The following is a 13000-nucleotide window of genomic DNA, read 5'->3' as shown; positions in this document are numbered from 1 at the left end:
TGCCCAACGTTTTTATGACAACGTCCACACAACGTTGCAGTCTAACATCATTAGACGTTGATATTTGGTTGGTTTTAGGTTGTGTTGGTAACTGACCAATAACCAACGTCTTTTCAACGTAATATCACAACGTCATGTTGACGTCGAATACTGACATGCTGTTGTCGGATTCTTGACCAAACCTCAATGTCTGCCCAACGTTATTATGACAAACGTCCACACAACGTTGCAGTCTAACATCATCAGACGTTGATATTTGGTTGGTTTTAGGTTGTGTTGGTAACTGACCAATAACCAAAATCTATTCAACGTAATATCCCAACGTCATGTTGACGTCGAATACTGACATGCTGTTGTCGGATTCTTGACCAAACCTCAATGTCTGCCCAACGTTATTATGACAACGTCCACACAATGTTGCAGTCTAACATCATCAGACGTTGATATTTGGTTGCTTTTAGGTTGTGTTGGTAACTAACCAATAACCAACGTCTGTTCAACGTATTATCCCAACGTCATGTTGACGTCGAATACTGACATGCTGTTGTCGGATTCTTGACCAAACCTAAATGTCTGCCCAACGTTATTATGAGAACGTCCACACAACGTTGCAGTCTAACATCATCAGACGTTGATATTTGGTTGGTTTTAGGTTGTGTTGGTAACTAACCAATAACCAACGTCTGTCCAACGTATTATCTCAACGTCAGTTTGACGTTGAATACTGACATGCTGTTGTCGGATATTTGACCAAACCTCAATGTCTGCCCAATGTTATTATGATAACATCCACACAACGTTGCAGTCTAACATCATCAGACGTAGATATTTGGTTGGTTTTAGGTTGTGTTGGTAACTAACCATTAACTAACGTTTGTTCAACGTATTATCCCAACGTCAGGTTGACGTCGAATACTGACATGCTTTTGTCAGATTTTTGACCAAACCTCAGTGTCTGCCCAACGTTATTATGACAACGTCCACACAACGTTGCAGTCTAACATCATTAGACGTTGATATTTGGTTGGTTTTAGGTTGTGTTGGTAACTGACCAATAATCAACGTCTATTCAACGTATTATGCCAACGTCGTGTTGATGTAGAATACTGACATGCAATGTCTGCTAAACTTCATAATGAAAAGATCTCCTCAACATTCAAACCTCATTAGATGTAGATATTTTGCTGGGTTAATGTGGCTGTTACTTAAACAAAATCCAACATAGTCTGGCTGTAGAATATGGACAATAAGTACTGAAGGTTCTGACATAGAGTAATGATCTAGCATCTGTTTAACCTGCAATAGTCCAACCAGAGCAATTGGTAGCTGTTTCATCTGTGGTTCAACTATATTCTTCCAGATGAGCTACAGGGCTACCCCATGGCCCAGAAAGGTGTTTGTGCAGTTCTATAACCCTCAGCCTTTTCCAGATAACTGAATTTGACTTTCAGACAAATACCATCAAGTTGCTCCTGGGGCACATGCCAGCATCCCACCTATAGTGAACCTGTGGCTGTATATGAGACTGATTAGCTACAGGTTTCTTTGCCAGTGTGGATTTAGAGCCAAGGCAACATGGTTAAGGCCAGTTATACCTTTTCCCTTCCGCTTTAGCAGATGTTAGTTGTCGGTGATCAGCCAGCTGCATCTTAAAGGAATGCGACCGACAGTGAGGTAGGTAGACAGCCATGTCAACTCTTTATCGTCAATAATTTGCCCTTAGTTTGCTTCAGGAGACCTTCCTTAGTTCCAGAGGGCAAATTCAGTTTCAGCTTATGGCTGCTCAAATGTTTTATGTTGAGCGCTTGGGGTGGGTGGACTGTAGGGTCCACCCCTACAGTGTCTTGCTCAGGACACTTCGCCCCGTCCAGGGCCTTTGAGGCAAACCGGGGACCTTCTGATTATCTAACCAGTAACCTATGCTGCCCTAAATAATAAACCCATATGAAAAGAAATGCATCAATACATTACAATGCATAGACACCGGCCTACCTCAAAACCAGGGTCTTCCTTAGTTGTGACATATGGAGCAAGAGTGTGTGACTGTGACACCGTTTATCATCCACACCACTATGTATGTACTACTGGGTGGACGGAAGGGCGGACAGATGGACAGACAGACAGACAGACAGACAGACAGACAGACAGACAGACAGACAGACAGACAGACACTTTTTTTGTTACCCTTTCAGCCTAAATGCATGACTGTACCTCATGCTGTTTACATTTCTGACTAATAAAGTAATCAATCAATCACAAAAAGTAAAATAATTGTTTGCCCTGATATGTAGTGGAGTAAATAATAAAGTATCAAAAGATAGAAACACACAAGTGAATTTAAAAAATACAATGCTAAGTACAGTACTTGAGTAAATGTACTGATTTTCACCATTGTTCATGTTTCATAGCTGTTGCAGTTCTTTATTTTTGCATTATATTAATTGCTAATCAAATAAATGATTGAGGGAAATATTTCACTTTTTGTATTAGGCCTACAGCATAATGCCATATGACACATACAATGTAAACTGACATTTAACATAATAACATTGGGCAGACATTGAGGTTTGGTCAAATATCCGACAACAGCATGTCAGTATTTGACGTAAACCTGACGTTGGGATAATACGTTGAACAGACGTTGGTTATTGATTAGTTACCAACACAACCTAAAACCAACCAAATATCTACGTCTAATGATGTTAGACTGCAACGTTGTATGGATGTTGTCATAATAATACATTTCAAACTGGATTGTCAAATGTCTCCTCAAATCACTGAGCAGTATAGCAACGTTCTGCTCTTTCATTGGACGAATCATTGGACTTGTGGGTGGGACCACAGTTGTATAACACCAGACTGGGCGGGGCAACAGTAACTGCTGCAGGAGCCTGCAGTTTGAATTTGGAGGGAGAGAAGACAGGAAGAGATACTTGTTTGTGCATGGAGATGTTTTTTTGACCATCCCAGGACTTCTAGAATCACAATCTTTTGCACAGGTGAGTTCATAATTAATTTCCTTCTAACTTGAAATGAAATATTTGACTGTTTGTTTTTAAAATAAAGTTCTACATTCTGTTTATGACCGAGTGAGGTGATTTCTTCATATTGCAAATCAGTCATGCTTTGTTGTTTTCTTTTTCTTTTCTTTGCATGTTTTTGAAACTGGCAGCATTGTTTGAGTAAATCCTTTGCCCAAAATGGTTACAGTACCTGCCTTTTGTGGCAAAACAGTGGGAACTAGAAAGAGGCTATACTGCATTAACTAGATGGACTGATCCCCATTGCTTTGTGTTGGTGGCTTGGTGCTGCTGAGTTAAACATTTGAATTGCAGCTTTTAAAGCTAATGTCTTATTTTAGGTGAAGTTCTGTTGTTCATGCATGATTCATGTTTTCAGTTGGGAATGTGTGTTATTGAAGGGTAAAAGCTCACATGCCTCACAGCCTGATTTTTGTGTGAGACAGTGCTGTGTAACTAAAAATCAGGCATAAGGGTTGGTTGCATTTGAATAGCCTTGTGTAGCCTTTATCATAGTTTTGATTATATTAGCTTGTAAGACATTATTTTCAGTCTAATATTGGCCAAGCCTAACAGTAAAGCCCACCTAAAAAAAATAAACATAATAGAGGAATGTAAACACTATGTTGAAGATTGATTGGTAAGTAACCAATCCCCAACGTCTGTTCAATGTATCATGCTGACGTCATATTGACATAGAATACTGACATGCTGTTGTCAGGTATTGCAACCAAAAACCAACGTCTGCTTAACGTCATTATGCTGACGTTCACACAATGTCAAATTCTAACATCATTAAGCGTTGTTTTTTTGTTGGATTTAAGTTGTGTTGGTAAGTAACCAATACCCAACGTCTGTTCAACATATCATGCTAACGTCATATTAACATAGAATACTGACATGCTGTTGTCGGGTATTGTAACCAAAACCCAACATCTGCTTAACGTCGTTATGCTAACGTCCACACAATGTTAAGTTCTAACATCATTAAATGTTGATTTTTGTTGGTTTTAAGTTGTGTTGGTAAGTAACCAATGCCCAACATCTGTTCAACGTATCATGCTAACGTCAAATTGACAAAGAATACCGACATTCTGTTGTCGGGTATTGAGACCAAAGCCCAATGTCTTCTTAACGTTATGACGTTAACGTCTACACAACGTTAAATTCTAACGCCATTAGACGTTGATATTTTGTTGGTTTTAATTTGTGCTGTTAAGCAACTATAATACAACGTTTTCTCAAAGTTTTTTTCATTTCTGAGGAATGTAAACACTATATTGAAGATCTATTGGTAAGCCATCTTAAGTTGAAATATTGAAGTAAGTCCTGTACAGTTGAATGGCCCAAACAGAGTGAAGAACAGTTAGTATTTTGCCATAACCGATACTTGATATACAGTAGCTGATAATGAAGTAGGTGTACTGTAGGTTTGATAGCTGTCGTTTTCGACGCTGTTCCAGCCCATATTGAATTTAAATGTCCACAGATGTTTCGGAAGGCAGAGGTAGCCTATCTAATCTGTTTTTTTTGTGTGTGTGTGTGTGTGTGTGTGTGTGTGTGTGTGTGTGTGCGTGTGCGTGTGCGTGTGCTACTTCAGCTTCCAAACACCTGTGATCAAGACTTGGTGAGCCTCCACCAAGTCCGAAGTAAGTATAATATCAGGGCGTTAATTTGAGGGGTAATATGCTTTAAATTGGTTGTAATTTAAAAAATATATATTGAATTAGATGATTCAGGTTTCCCACGGTAGTGACTTTCCTGGAACATTTTGAATTGAGTTATAAATTCCCACAGGGCTTTGGGCACCCTGATGATAGTTTTTTGACACAGTTAAACATAACAGGCACAGATAAACTAGTAAACATTAGTCTACAGTCAGCAGTGTAATGTAAAAGCAGTCTTATAGCGTTAATATTGAAAGGGTAGGGATGTGAAGTTTCACTCAACCAACGATTCGATATAATTCACCATACTGGGTTCACAATACAATTTCTTCTTGGGTTTTCTCTGAAGTAGTTGTGCCACGGCATGAGGCCATTGTGAGAAGTCTCTATCTTGCGTCAAGTATATTTTTCATTCATAATGTGTTGTGTATTTCTTATTTTCATGCTAGATGGGGTACATCAAGAGGTGGAAGGTCCTCTCAAGTAGAATACATCGGGTAAGTACCTCCACACTGAACTTCACTATTATTTGACAATAAAGCAACATAATTTTGATTTAAAACAAGTTTGATTTTTCACCGCTATTAAAGGCATCAGGTTAACGGCTATAAAAATGAGGCATCATATACAGTATATGAATAGTTTTGATGCGATAGCATCAATATATTCTAAAGAAGTATTTGTATAATTTATTCGTCATGTCCCTGGTGTTTAAAGACCTTAAGAGGTGTAACGATAGAATAATATCTTAGCTGTCCACTTAATATGGCATTTTCCTTCCTGTGACTTTTACCATACTCTCAGGTTGTCATGGTTGGAGACACAGGAGGTAATTCATTGGATGATGCACCCAGAAGAATGATGCCGTTCCTCATGTCACATGAATTGACACTCCAGTACAACCTTTGTTGACATCATGGCAAGAATAAGTCCCCGGGGCCTGTGTCTTTTTGACGTTGCATATGGTAAGTTAAACATTTTAATTGCCCGATGTAACTTGACCTTTCCGTTATCTTTCAAATTCAAAAAGGAGTGCTACAAAATGTTGATTATTTTTATATACGTTGGCAGTTATGCCTAAGTTCAAGAGTTTGGAATCACTGTGAAAATTAAGTAAGTACAGCCAAGACACTGATGATAATGATAAATGTAATAATAATAATAATAATAATAATAATAATAAGGGTAATAATAATAATAATAATAATAATAATAATAATAATGGTAATAGTAATAATAATAATAAGGGTAATAATAATAATAATAACTTATATTCTTCAACATTTCTGTTCATTAAATAATCCACCAAGTGCAGCAATATCTTTAAAGACCTTAGGCATTCTAGATGTCATATTCTCTAGATATCCAGGTCAAATTTCACCCCATATTTTCAGTAGAATTTGCCGTACTTTGAGACTGGTTTGTATAAAACTTCTCATGAACCTTACGGTATAGCTGTTCCCAACATAGGATTTAGATCAAGCAATTGTGATGGCCCTTCCATCAGAGACAGTACTCATATCTGCAAACTCAGTTAATTTCAAAATCATAATTTCTCACTGATTCCAAACTTTTGAACAGATATCTGTCAGTCAATAAAGATGTTTCATAATGTAAAAATCAAGTTAGAGTTATTAAAATAGCTTATTCCTGTCATTTATCTTTAGGGGAACTAAAGAAGAATGCAACCCTCAACAAATTAAACAGAATGATGCAGAGAAGACTCTCCAAGTGATTTACGGGAGCTCAGTGTTATTTCTCTCTCTTTTTAACGTTTTTGCCCTTGGTGCATATGTTATAGACATGCCTCAAAGAATGCACTTCATTGTTTTTATTGATTTGTACTGTTTAGTTATTTTAAAGTTTCACAAATGGAATCATTTTCCTACAAAGGCACTTTGGGCTCTGAACCTATTCACCAAACCTGTAACTGTTTGGACAACAATATGACTTGTAATTTCTGTTTGTTTATACTACCTATTCAAATGTGCCAATTACAAGTTTAAAAAATATATAATAATGTTGTTTTATTAAACTTTGTCAAATAATATTGTCTGATATTGTATTTTCACCTTGGTAAAACTTGACACTGAAACAAGATGTAATTTGTTGTTGTTTGTCTGACGTCGTGATGATGAGATATCGACGTCAAAATGACGTCTGGAAGATGTCCTGTTCCCACCGCCCACTCAGTGGGCACAGGAGACGTTATTTTAACGTTGATATCTTGTTGTGACAAGATATCTACGTGACAAGGTAACTCTGGAGGTTGACGTCCTGCTAATGTTGGATTGACATTTTATTCTCAACTAAAATACAACGTGATTACAACGTTAGAAATATGTCATATTTTGATTGTACTCTAACGTTGAGCCAATGTTGTACTATGACGTCAACCCGATATAAATTTTCAGCTAAAATACAACTTGTCAGTTTATGACGTCAGACAAACGTTAGGTTATGACGTCAGACAAACTTTCATTTACAATAAAATACAACTTGTATCCAACGTTGGGAGTCTAACCTTTAATCAACGTCTACATAACATCAGAGATTGACGTTAAATCAACGTTAGTTTAAGATGTCAAACCAACGTCAGTTTATGACGTCAGACAAACGTTAGGTTATGACGTCAGACAAACTTTCATTTGCAACTAAAATACAACTTGTATCCAACGTTGGGAGTCTAACCTTTAATCAACGTCTACATAACATCAGAGATTGACGTTAAATCAACGTTAGTTTAAGATGTCAAACCAACGTCAGTTTATGACGTCAGACAAACGTTAGGTTATGACGTCAGACAAACTTTCATTTACAACTAAAATACAACTTGTATCCAACGTTGGGAGTCTAACCTTTAATCAACGTCTACATAACATCAGAGATTGACGTTAAACCAACGTCAGGTTATGACGTCAGACAAACTTTCATTTACAACAAAAATACAACTGGTATCCAACGTTGGGAGTCCAACCTTTAATCAACGTCTACATAACATCAGAGATTGACGTTACATCAATGTTAGTTTAGGATGTCAAACCAACGTCAGGTTATGACGTCTAAACAACGTTGGGTTATGACGTCTAACCAACGTTGGGTTATGACGTCAGACAAACTTTCATTTACAACCAAAATCCAACGGTCATCCAACGTTGGAGTACAACGTTGGGACAACGTTGTACTGACGTCGCGTGTCAGCTGGGTATCGGTATCGGTCTTGAAAAGCAGGAGCGGGTCGCACTGATCTAGATCTGCTATTTTCACAATATGTATCTGTGGAACTGAATCAAACTAAATTAAGTGCCTCAACTCCTAATTCCTCAGGGTGGGGGGTCCCCAGTTAAAATATGATTATTTTGGGGGGTCGCTGCCTGAAAAGGTTGAGATCCACTGCATCAGGATATAATGTACACAGTCACACACGCATAGAAGATATGGAGATTGGAGATCAAAGAAAACGATGGGGGGGGGGGGGGGGGGGGCGTGTAATTGGGGACCCATAAAATGTTTCTGGGACTCATTTGAATGACAACCTGTGGGTCCCGGGACCCATTACATTGAAAACCTAGCAACATCACTGTGTATACTAGGCTGTATGTTGTGACAGGATACAGTATACGTATGTGGCTCTCGGTTACTTGAATTAATCTTTCTTTCTTTCTTTCTTTCTTTCTTTCTTTCTTTCTTTCTGATACTCAAGGCTGGCAGAGGTGTTGCAGGGGACACACCCCCCTCCCCCCTCCTCTTCGTTATAAGCGTGGACTATGAAGACAGGCCATCAGTGGAGGAGGGGAGCAAGAACTGTGCTTCACTAGTACTACTACAACTAGGAGGTCTAGATGACTCTCTAATGTAGTCTTTTTTTTATTTTATAAACACACACACACCCCACACACACACCCACCCACCCACCCATTCACCCCCACACACGTACATATGACGATGCAGATGACATCTGCATCGTAAATGCCTTGCAGACGGAGGTTCTCACCTACAGTATAACACCCTCCCAGACCATCCACCTCTAATAAAGTACTGGTGAAGCTAACCAGAGAGATGTAAAGTACTGGTGAAGCCAACCAGATGTACGGAGGACGGAGATGTACAGTACTGGTGAAGCCAACCAGATGTACGGAGGATGGAGATGTACAGTACTGGTGAAGCCAACCAGATGTACAGAGGATGGAGATGTACAGTACTGGTGAAGCCAACCAGATGTACAGAGGATGGAGATGACGGGAGACGCCCGCTGGAAGGCTCATCCGAGGATGCCCTGCCCTAGAGAACGAGATCTGGAGATCTCTCTCTATCCATGGGTTTGTCTGCATGGGGGATTCCTCCGAAGACTTGTTCCGCACGGTCGAACGGCCGAAGACCTTGTCCTTCTCGGGGTTTCCCCTGAAGACGGCTCAAAGTAGGAACCTCTTTAGGGCTGTCACGATTAGGACATTTTACTTGACTTTTTAATTGTCGCTCAAATAATTGTGATTAACTAGGCCGAATTAATTAATTATTGCGTCGTACACTGAACATTGTAACATTATTAATAAAAATATGTCTGTCTTCGTAAACAAAAGGTGCACGGGTCAGATATGACAAATAACTTGCATAACTCAATAACTTTACACTGGGAAAAAAAGTGGAGAACATGGAAAAAAACATGAATAGTGGAAATAGTCTGCTATTTCCACTATTTTTTTTTAAATGTTTGAAAACATGGAAATGATTATGTCGATTATCCGAAAAGGTATTGCGATTATCTCAAATATTGCGATCAGGTGATTATGTAATAATTGTGACGTACCTAATGTTTCCTTTTTCTTTGCTGGATGCTGCTGCTGCTGCAGTTTGTGTTCTATGATGTTTTTGTTGTGTGTTGTTCGTGTTTGATGGTTTGATGCTGTTCGTGTCATGTGCTGATGTGGTTCAAGATGTACAGTAGCTCTGATGCTGCCATGTTGGGGCCTAGTGTGGCAGTGAAACATGTTCAGCGCCTGTTGGTTTGTGGCTCTGGAATTGAAGGCTTATTTGAATCTACACTAATATGTCGGTTGTGTTGTGACTGTTAATCTGTAAATCTGTAGGAGTACTGTCAAAAATGTGTTTTGCAAAAAGCGGCATTCTGGTGGCGCTATAACAGGCCCATGTGAAAAATTTTGGGCAGAGGTTCTGAATTGGCATCCAGGGAGTGTGTGTTTGTGCACAGTTTCACTGCAATCAAGCCAACAGTGCCGGAGATTAGCTGTACACAGACAGACAGAATGACACACGGACGGACGGACAGGGTGCAAAACATACTCTTGCCATGCCTTTCGGCCTGGCGGAGACAATACTGTCTAAATCGTACACACAACCTCATCGCAAAACACAAATTGATAAAACAAAGAAGGGCTTTTCAGAAGTTTGTCAAAATGAGCTTGCGAGACAACCTTTCCTCAGTAAGATTTAGACCTCGGAACTGACTAAAGGGATTTAGCAGAAGATCAAGGACTGGGCTTTGGCGAGTATAAGGACATAAAAGCGCTCGAACGTAAGCCAGCGCCCAAGAAGTCGACCTCCCACTCAAGGTCTTGACAGACCCGTAAAAGCCAAAGGAACTTCAATGGCTCGACAGTGGTGACTGTTGTGCTATTAATCTCCAGTGGGAGCAATAAGGGCTTTTTTCCTGCCTGACGACCACAATCATCTCATCTCAAACAGCCCTTGGTGCATTAACCCATTTTGACCAGGAAAAGAATCTGTGTCATTTTTTTTTATATCCTCGGCTATAAAAAAAATAGCAGATCTACAAGCGAGCTTGTAGATCTAATTGTGTGTTTGGCCTTGAACATTGGACATATGATGTGACAAACAACTGAAATATACAAAGAAATAATTGACATATTTAATAATTAAGTAAAAAAAGCAGGAATAGCTGGTCTGCAAGCTTACAACACGTCAGGAATTCAGTGACCCGTTGTAAGCTTGTAGATCTGCTATTTCTGCTTTTAATATTTGAAAATGTGTGAAGAATTTTCAACGTGGAAACGATTATGACGATTATGCTAAAATAGTTGTGATTATCTCAAATAATTGCGATTAGATGATCATGTAATAATTGTGACAGGCCTATCAGGACATCAGGCCGCCAATGTTTTACACTTAAAAGTAAAATACCCATTCATATTGTAGAACTTGTATTGTAAACTGTGGAGCTTTTCGAACCCACTATATGAGTTTTTGTGGATGCCTTCAGAAAACTGATCCAATTTACTGCAGTAGCAAATGAGTCTCAGCAGCCTTCCATAGCAATTTACAACCTGGATCATTTCCTATAGTAGAAAGACAAAGTGCAAAAACAAGATAATTTTTCTTAAAGTAGGCTACTTCACAGAATAGAAGCAGTGCTGCAAGCTAATTCATTCCCAAATCCCAAATTTTAAATGTAAACAGTTAGTTACTTCACACCACTGGTTGGCTTTCCCTCTATCTGTCTGTCTGTCTCCATGTATCACAGCCTTTCCTCTCTATACAGTGGTGTGCACAGACATTTTGAGGGGCAGGTGCTCAAGTAAATTATACTTTTTTTTTGTTGACTTGGTCTGCTCTTTTTTCCCTCTACACCTATACCTCTTTGCTAAAGTTCTCCTCAGAAAAGGGATGCTAGGTTTCGAGTGGTTATGGTAAAAAGAAAAATCATATCACATAAAGATTTGGCGGACCCCCTGTAGTAACTCTGAGGACCCCCTAGGGGTCCCGGACTCCCTGTTGAAGACCCCTGCTGTTTCAAAAGGGCACTTCTGGTCAATAGGGCAAAGGGCAGGTGCTCTAGCACCACCTAGAGTCTATCTGTGTACGTCACTGGTAAACAGTTAGTTACTTCACACCACTGATTGGCTTTCCCTCTGTCTGTCTGTCTGTCTGTCTGTCTGTCTGTCTGTCTGTCTGTCTGTCTCTCTGTCTATCTCCATGTATCACAGCCTTTCTCTCTATACATCTGTCTAGCTGTCTATCTGTTGGCTTTCAGATCGGTGTCTGAAATTGACCCCTGTCTGTCCGTTAGTAGCTGCAGTGCTGAGCATGTCACTCTGTTATATCTGACTATCAATCTGTCTGCCACTGGGGATGTGTCTGTTTATGCTTTCACTATGTCAGTGGTGTAAAGTAACTAAGTACATTTACTCAAGTACCGTACTTAAGTACAATTCTGAGGTATTCTTTTTTTACTTTACTGGAGTATTTCCAATTTTCTGTACTTTTACTTCTACTCCACTACATCTCAGAGGCAAATATTGTACTTTTACTCCACTACAATTATTTGACAGCTTTATTTACTTGTTACTTTGCAGATTTAGATTATTATAACAAGACATGCACGAGTGAACCACTTAAGCCCTATTTGAAAATAGGCGATCTACGCGTCACAAGCTTGTAGATCTGCCATTTTCAAAAGATTTTCATACATGTTGAACTTGTGAACATATTAATGAGTACTTTTACTTTTGGTACTTAATGTATATTTCGATGCCAATACTTTTGCACTTTTACTCAAGTCAATTTGGATAACTGGACCTTTACTTACGTAACAGAGTATTTCTACACTGCCGTATTGATACTTTTGCTTAAACCCATTAAGACCTGGAACTGTGTCATTTTTAGATTTGAGCTAAAAAGCATTATTTTACACTTTGGGCTATCTCTGTGTTTTTTTTTTTGAAAAATCGTGAAAATGTGTGCAAATCTTTGAATATTTATATTTTTAAAGCGAACATTTTTAACTCAAATCTTTGCTTCTGGGGGGTCCCTGTTGAGATTTAGGAGACATGTAGAATCGGCTTCAGGTCTCAATGGGTTAAGTAAAAAATTGTGAGTACTTTTTCCACCACTGTCTAATGCATCTGTCTAGCTGTCTATCTGTTGGCTTTCAGATCGCTGTCTGGATTGACCCATAACAGACAGAGTGACATACTCAGCACTGCTGCCACTAACACACTGTATCATTCTGTCTGCCCCTGGGGAGGTGTCTGTTTATGCTTGTGTGTGTGTGTGTGTGTGTGTGTGTGTGTGTGTGTGTGTGTGTGTGTGTGTGTGTGTGTGTGTGTGTGTGTGTGTGTGTGTGTGTGTGTGTGTGTGTGTGTGTGTGTGTGTCAGTCTGGCACTCTTGGTGTTTACCAACGGTATGAATCGTGAGAGGCTGAGGGTGACACCATCTGCTATCAAAGCACAAAGGAGACATGGTGGGATGACAAATGTCACCAACACACACACACACACACACACACACACACACACACACACACACACACACACACACACACACACACACACACA

At 39.3% G+C, this 13000-nt stretch overlaps 1 long non-coding RNA gene across 1 annotated transcript; it reads left to right on the top strand.

The window, feature by feature from the left end:
* The first annotated feature begins 2910 nt into the window (after nucleotides 1–2910).
* On the top strand, nucleotides 2911–5664 carry LOC311039943. Its single transcript, XR_014600223.1, has 4 exons — nucleotides 2911–2999; nucleotides 4621–4669; nucleotides 5137–5184; nucleotides 5492–5664. It is a non-coding gene; the product is annotated as an uncharacterized lncRNA (long non-coding RNA).
* Nucleotides 5665–13000: the final 7336 nt, after the last annotated feature.

This window comes from Gymnoscopelus microlampas (genome assembly GCF_963454915.1).
Source record: "Gymnoscopelus microlampas genome assembly, chromosome: 23".
Taxonomy (NCBI): domain Eukaryota; kingdom Metazoa; phylum Chordata; class Actinopteri; order Myctophiformes; family Myctophidae; genus Gymnoscopelus; species Gymnoscopelus microlampas.
The sequence above is the reverse complement of the archived record's forward strand: the minus strand, read 5'-3'. Positions and strand labels throughout refer to the sequence as shown.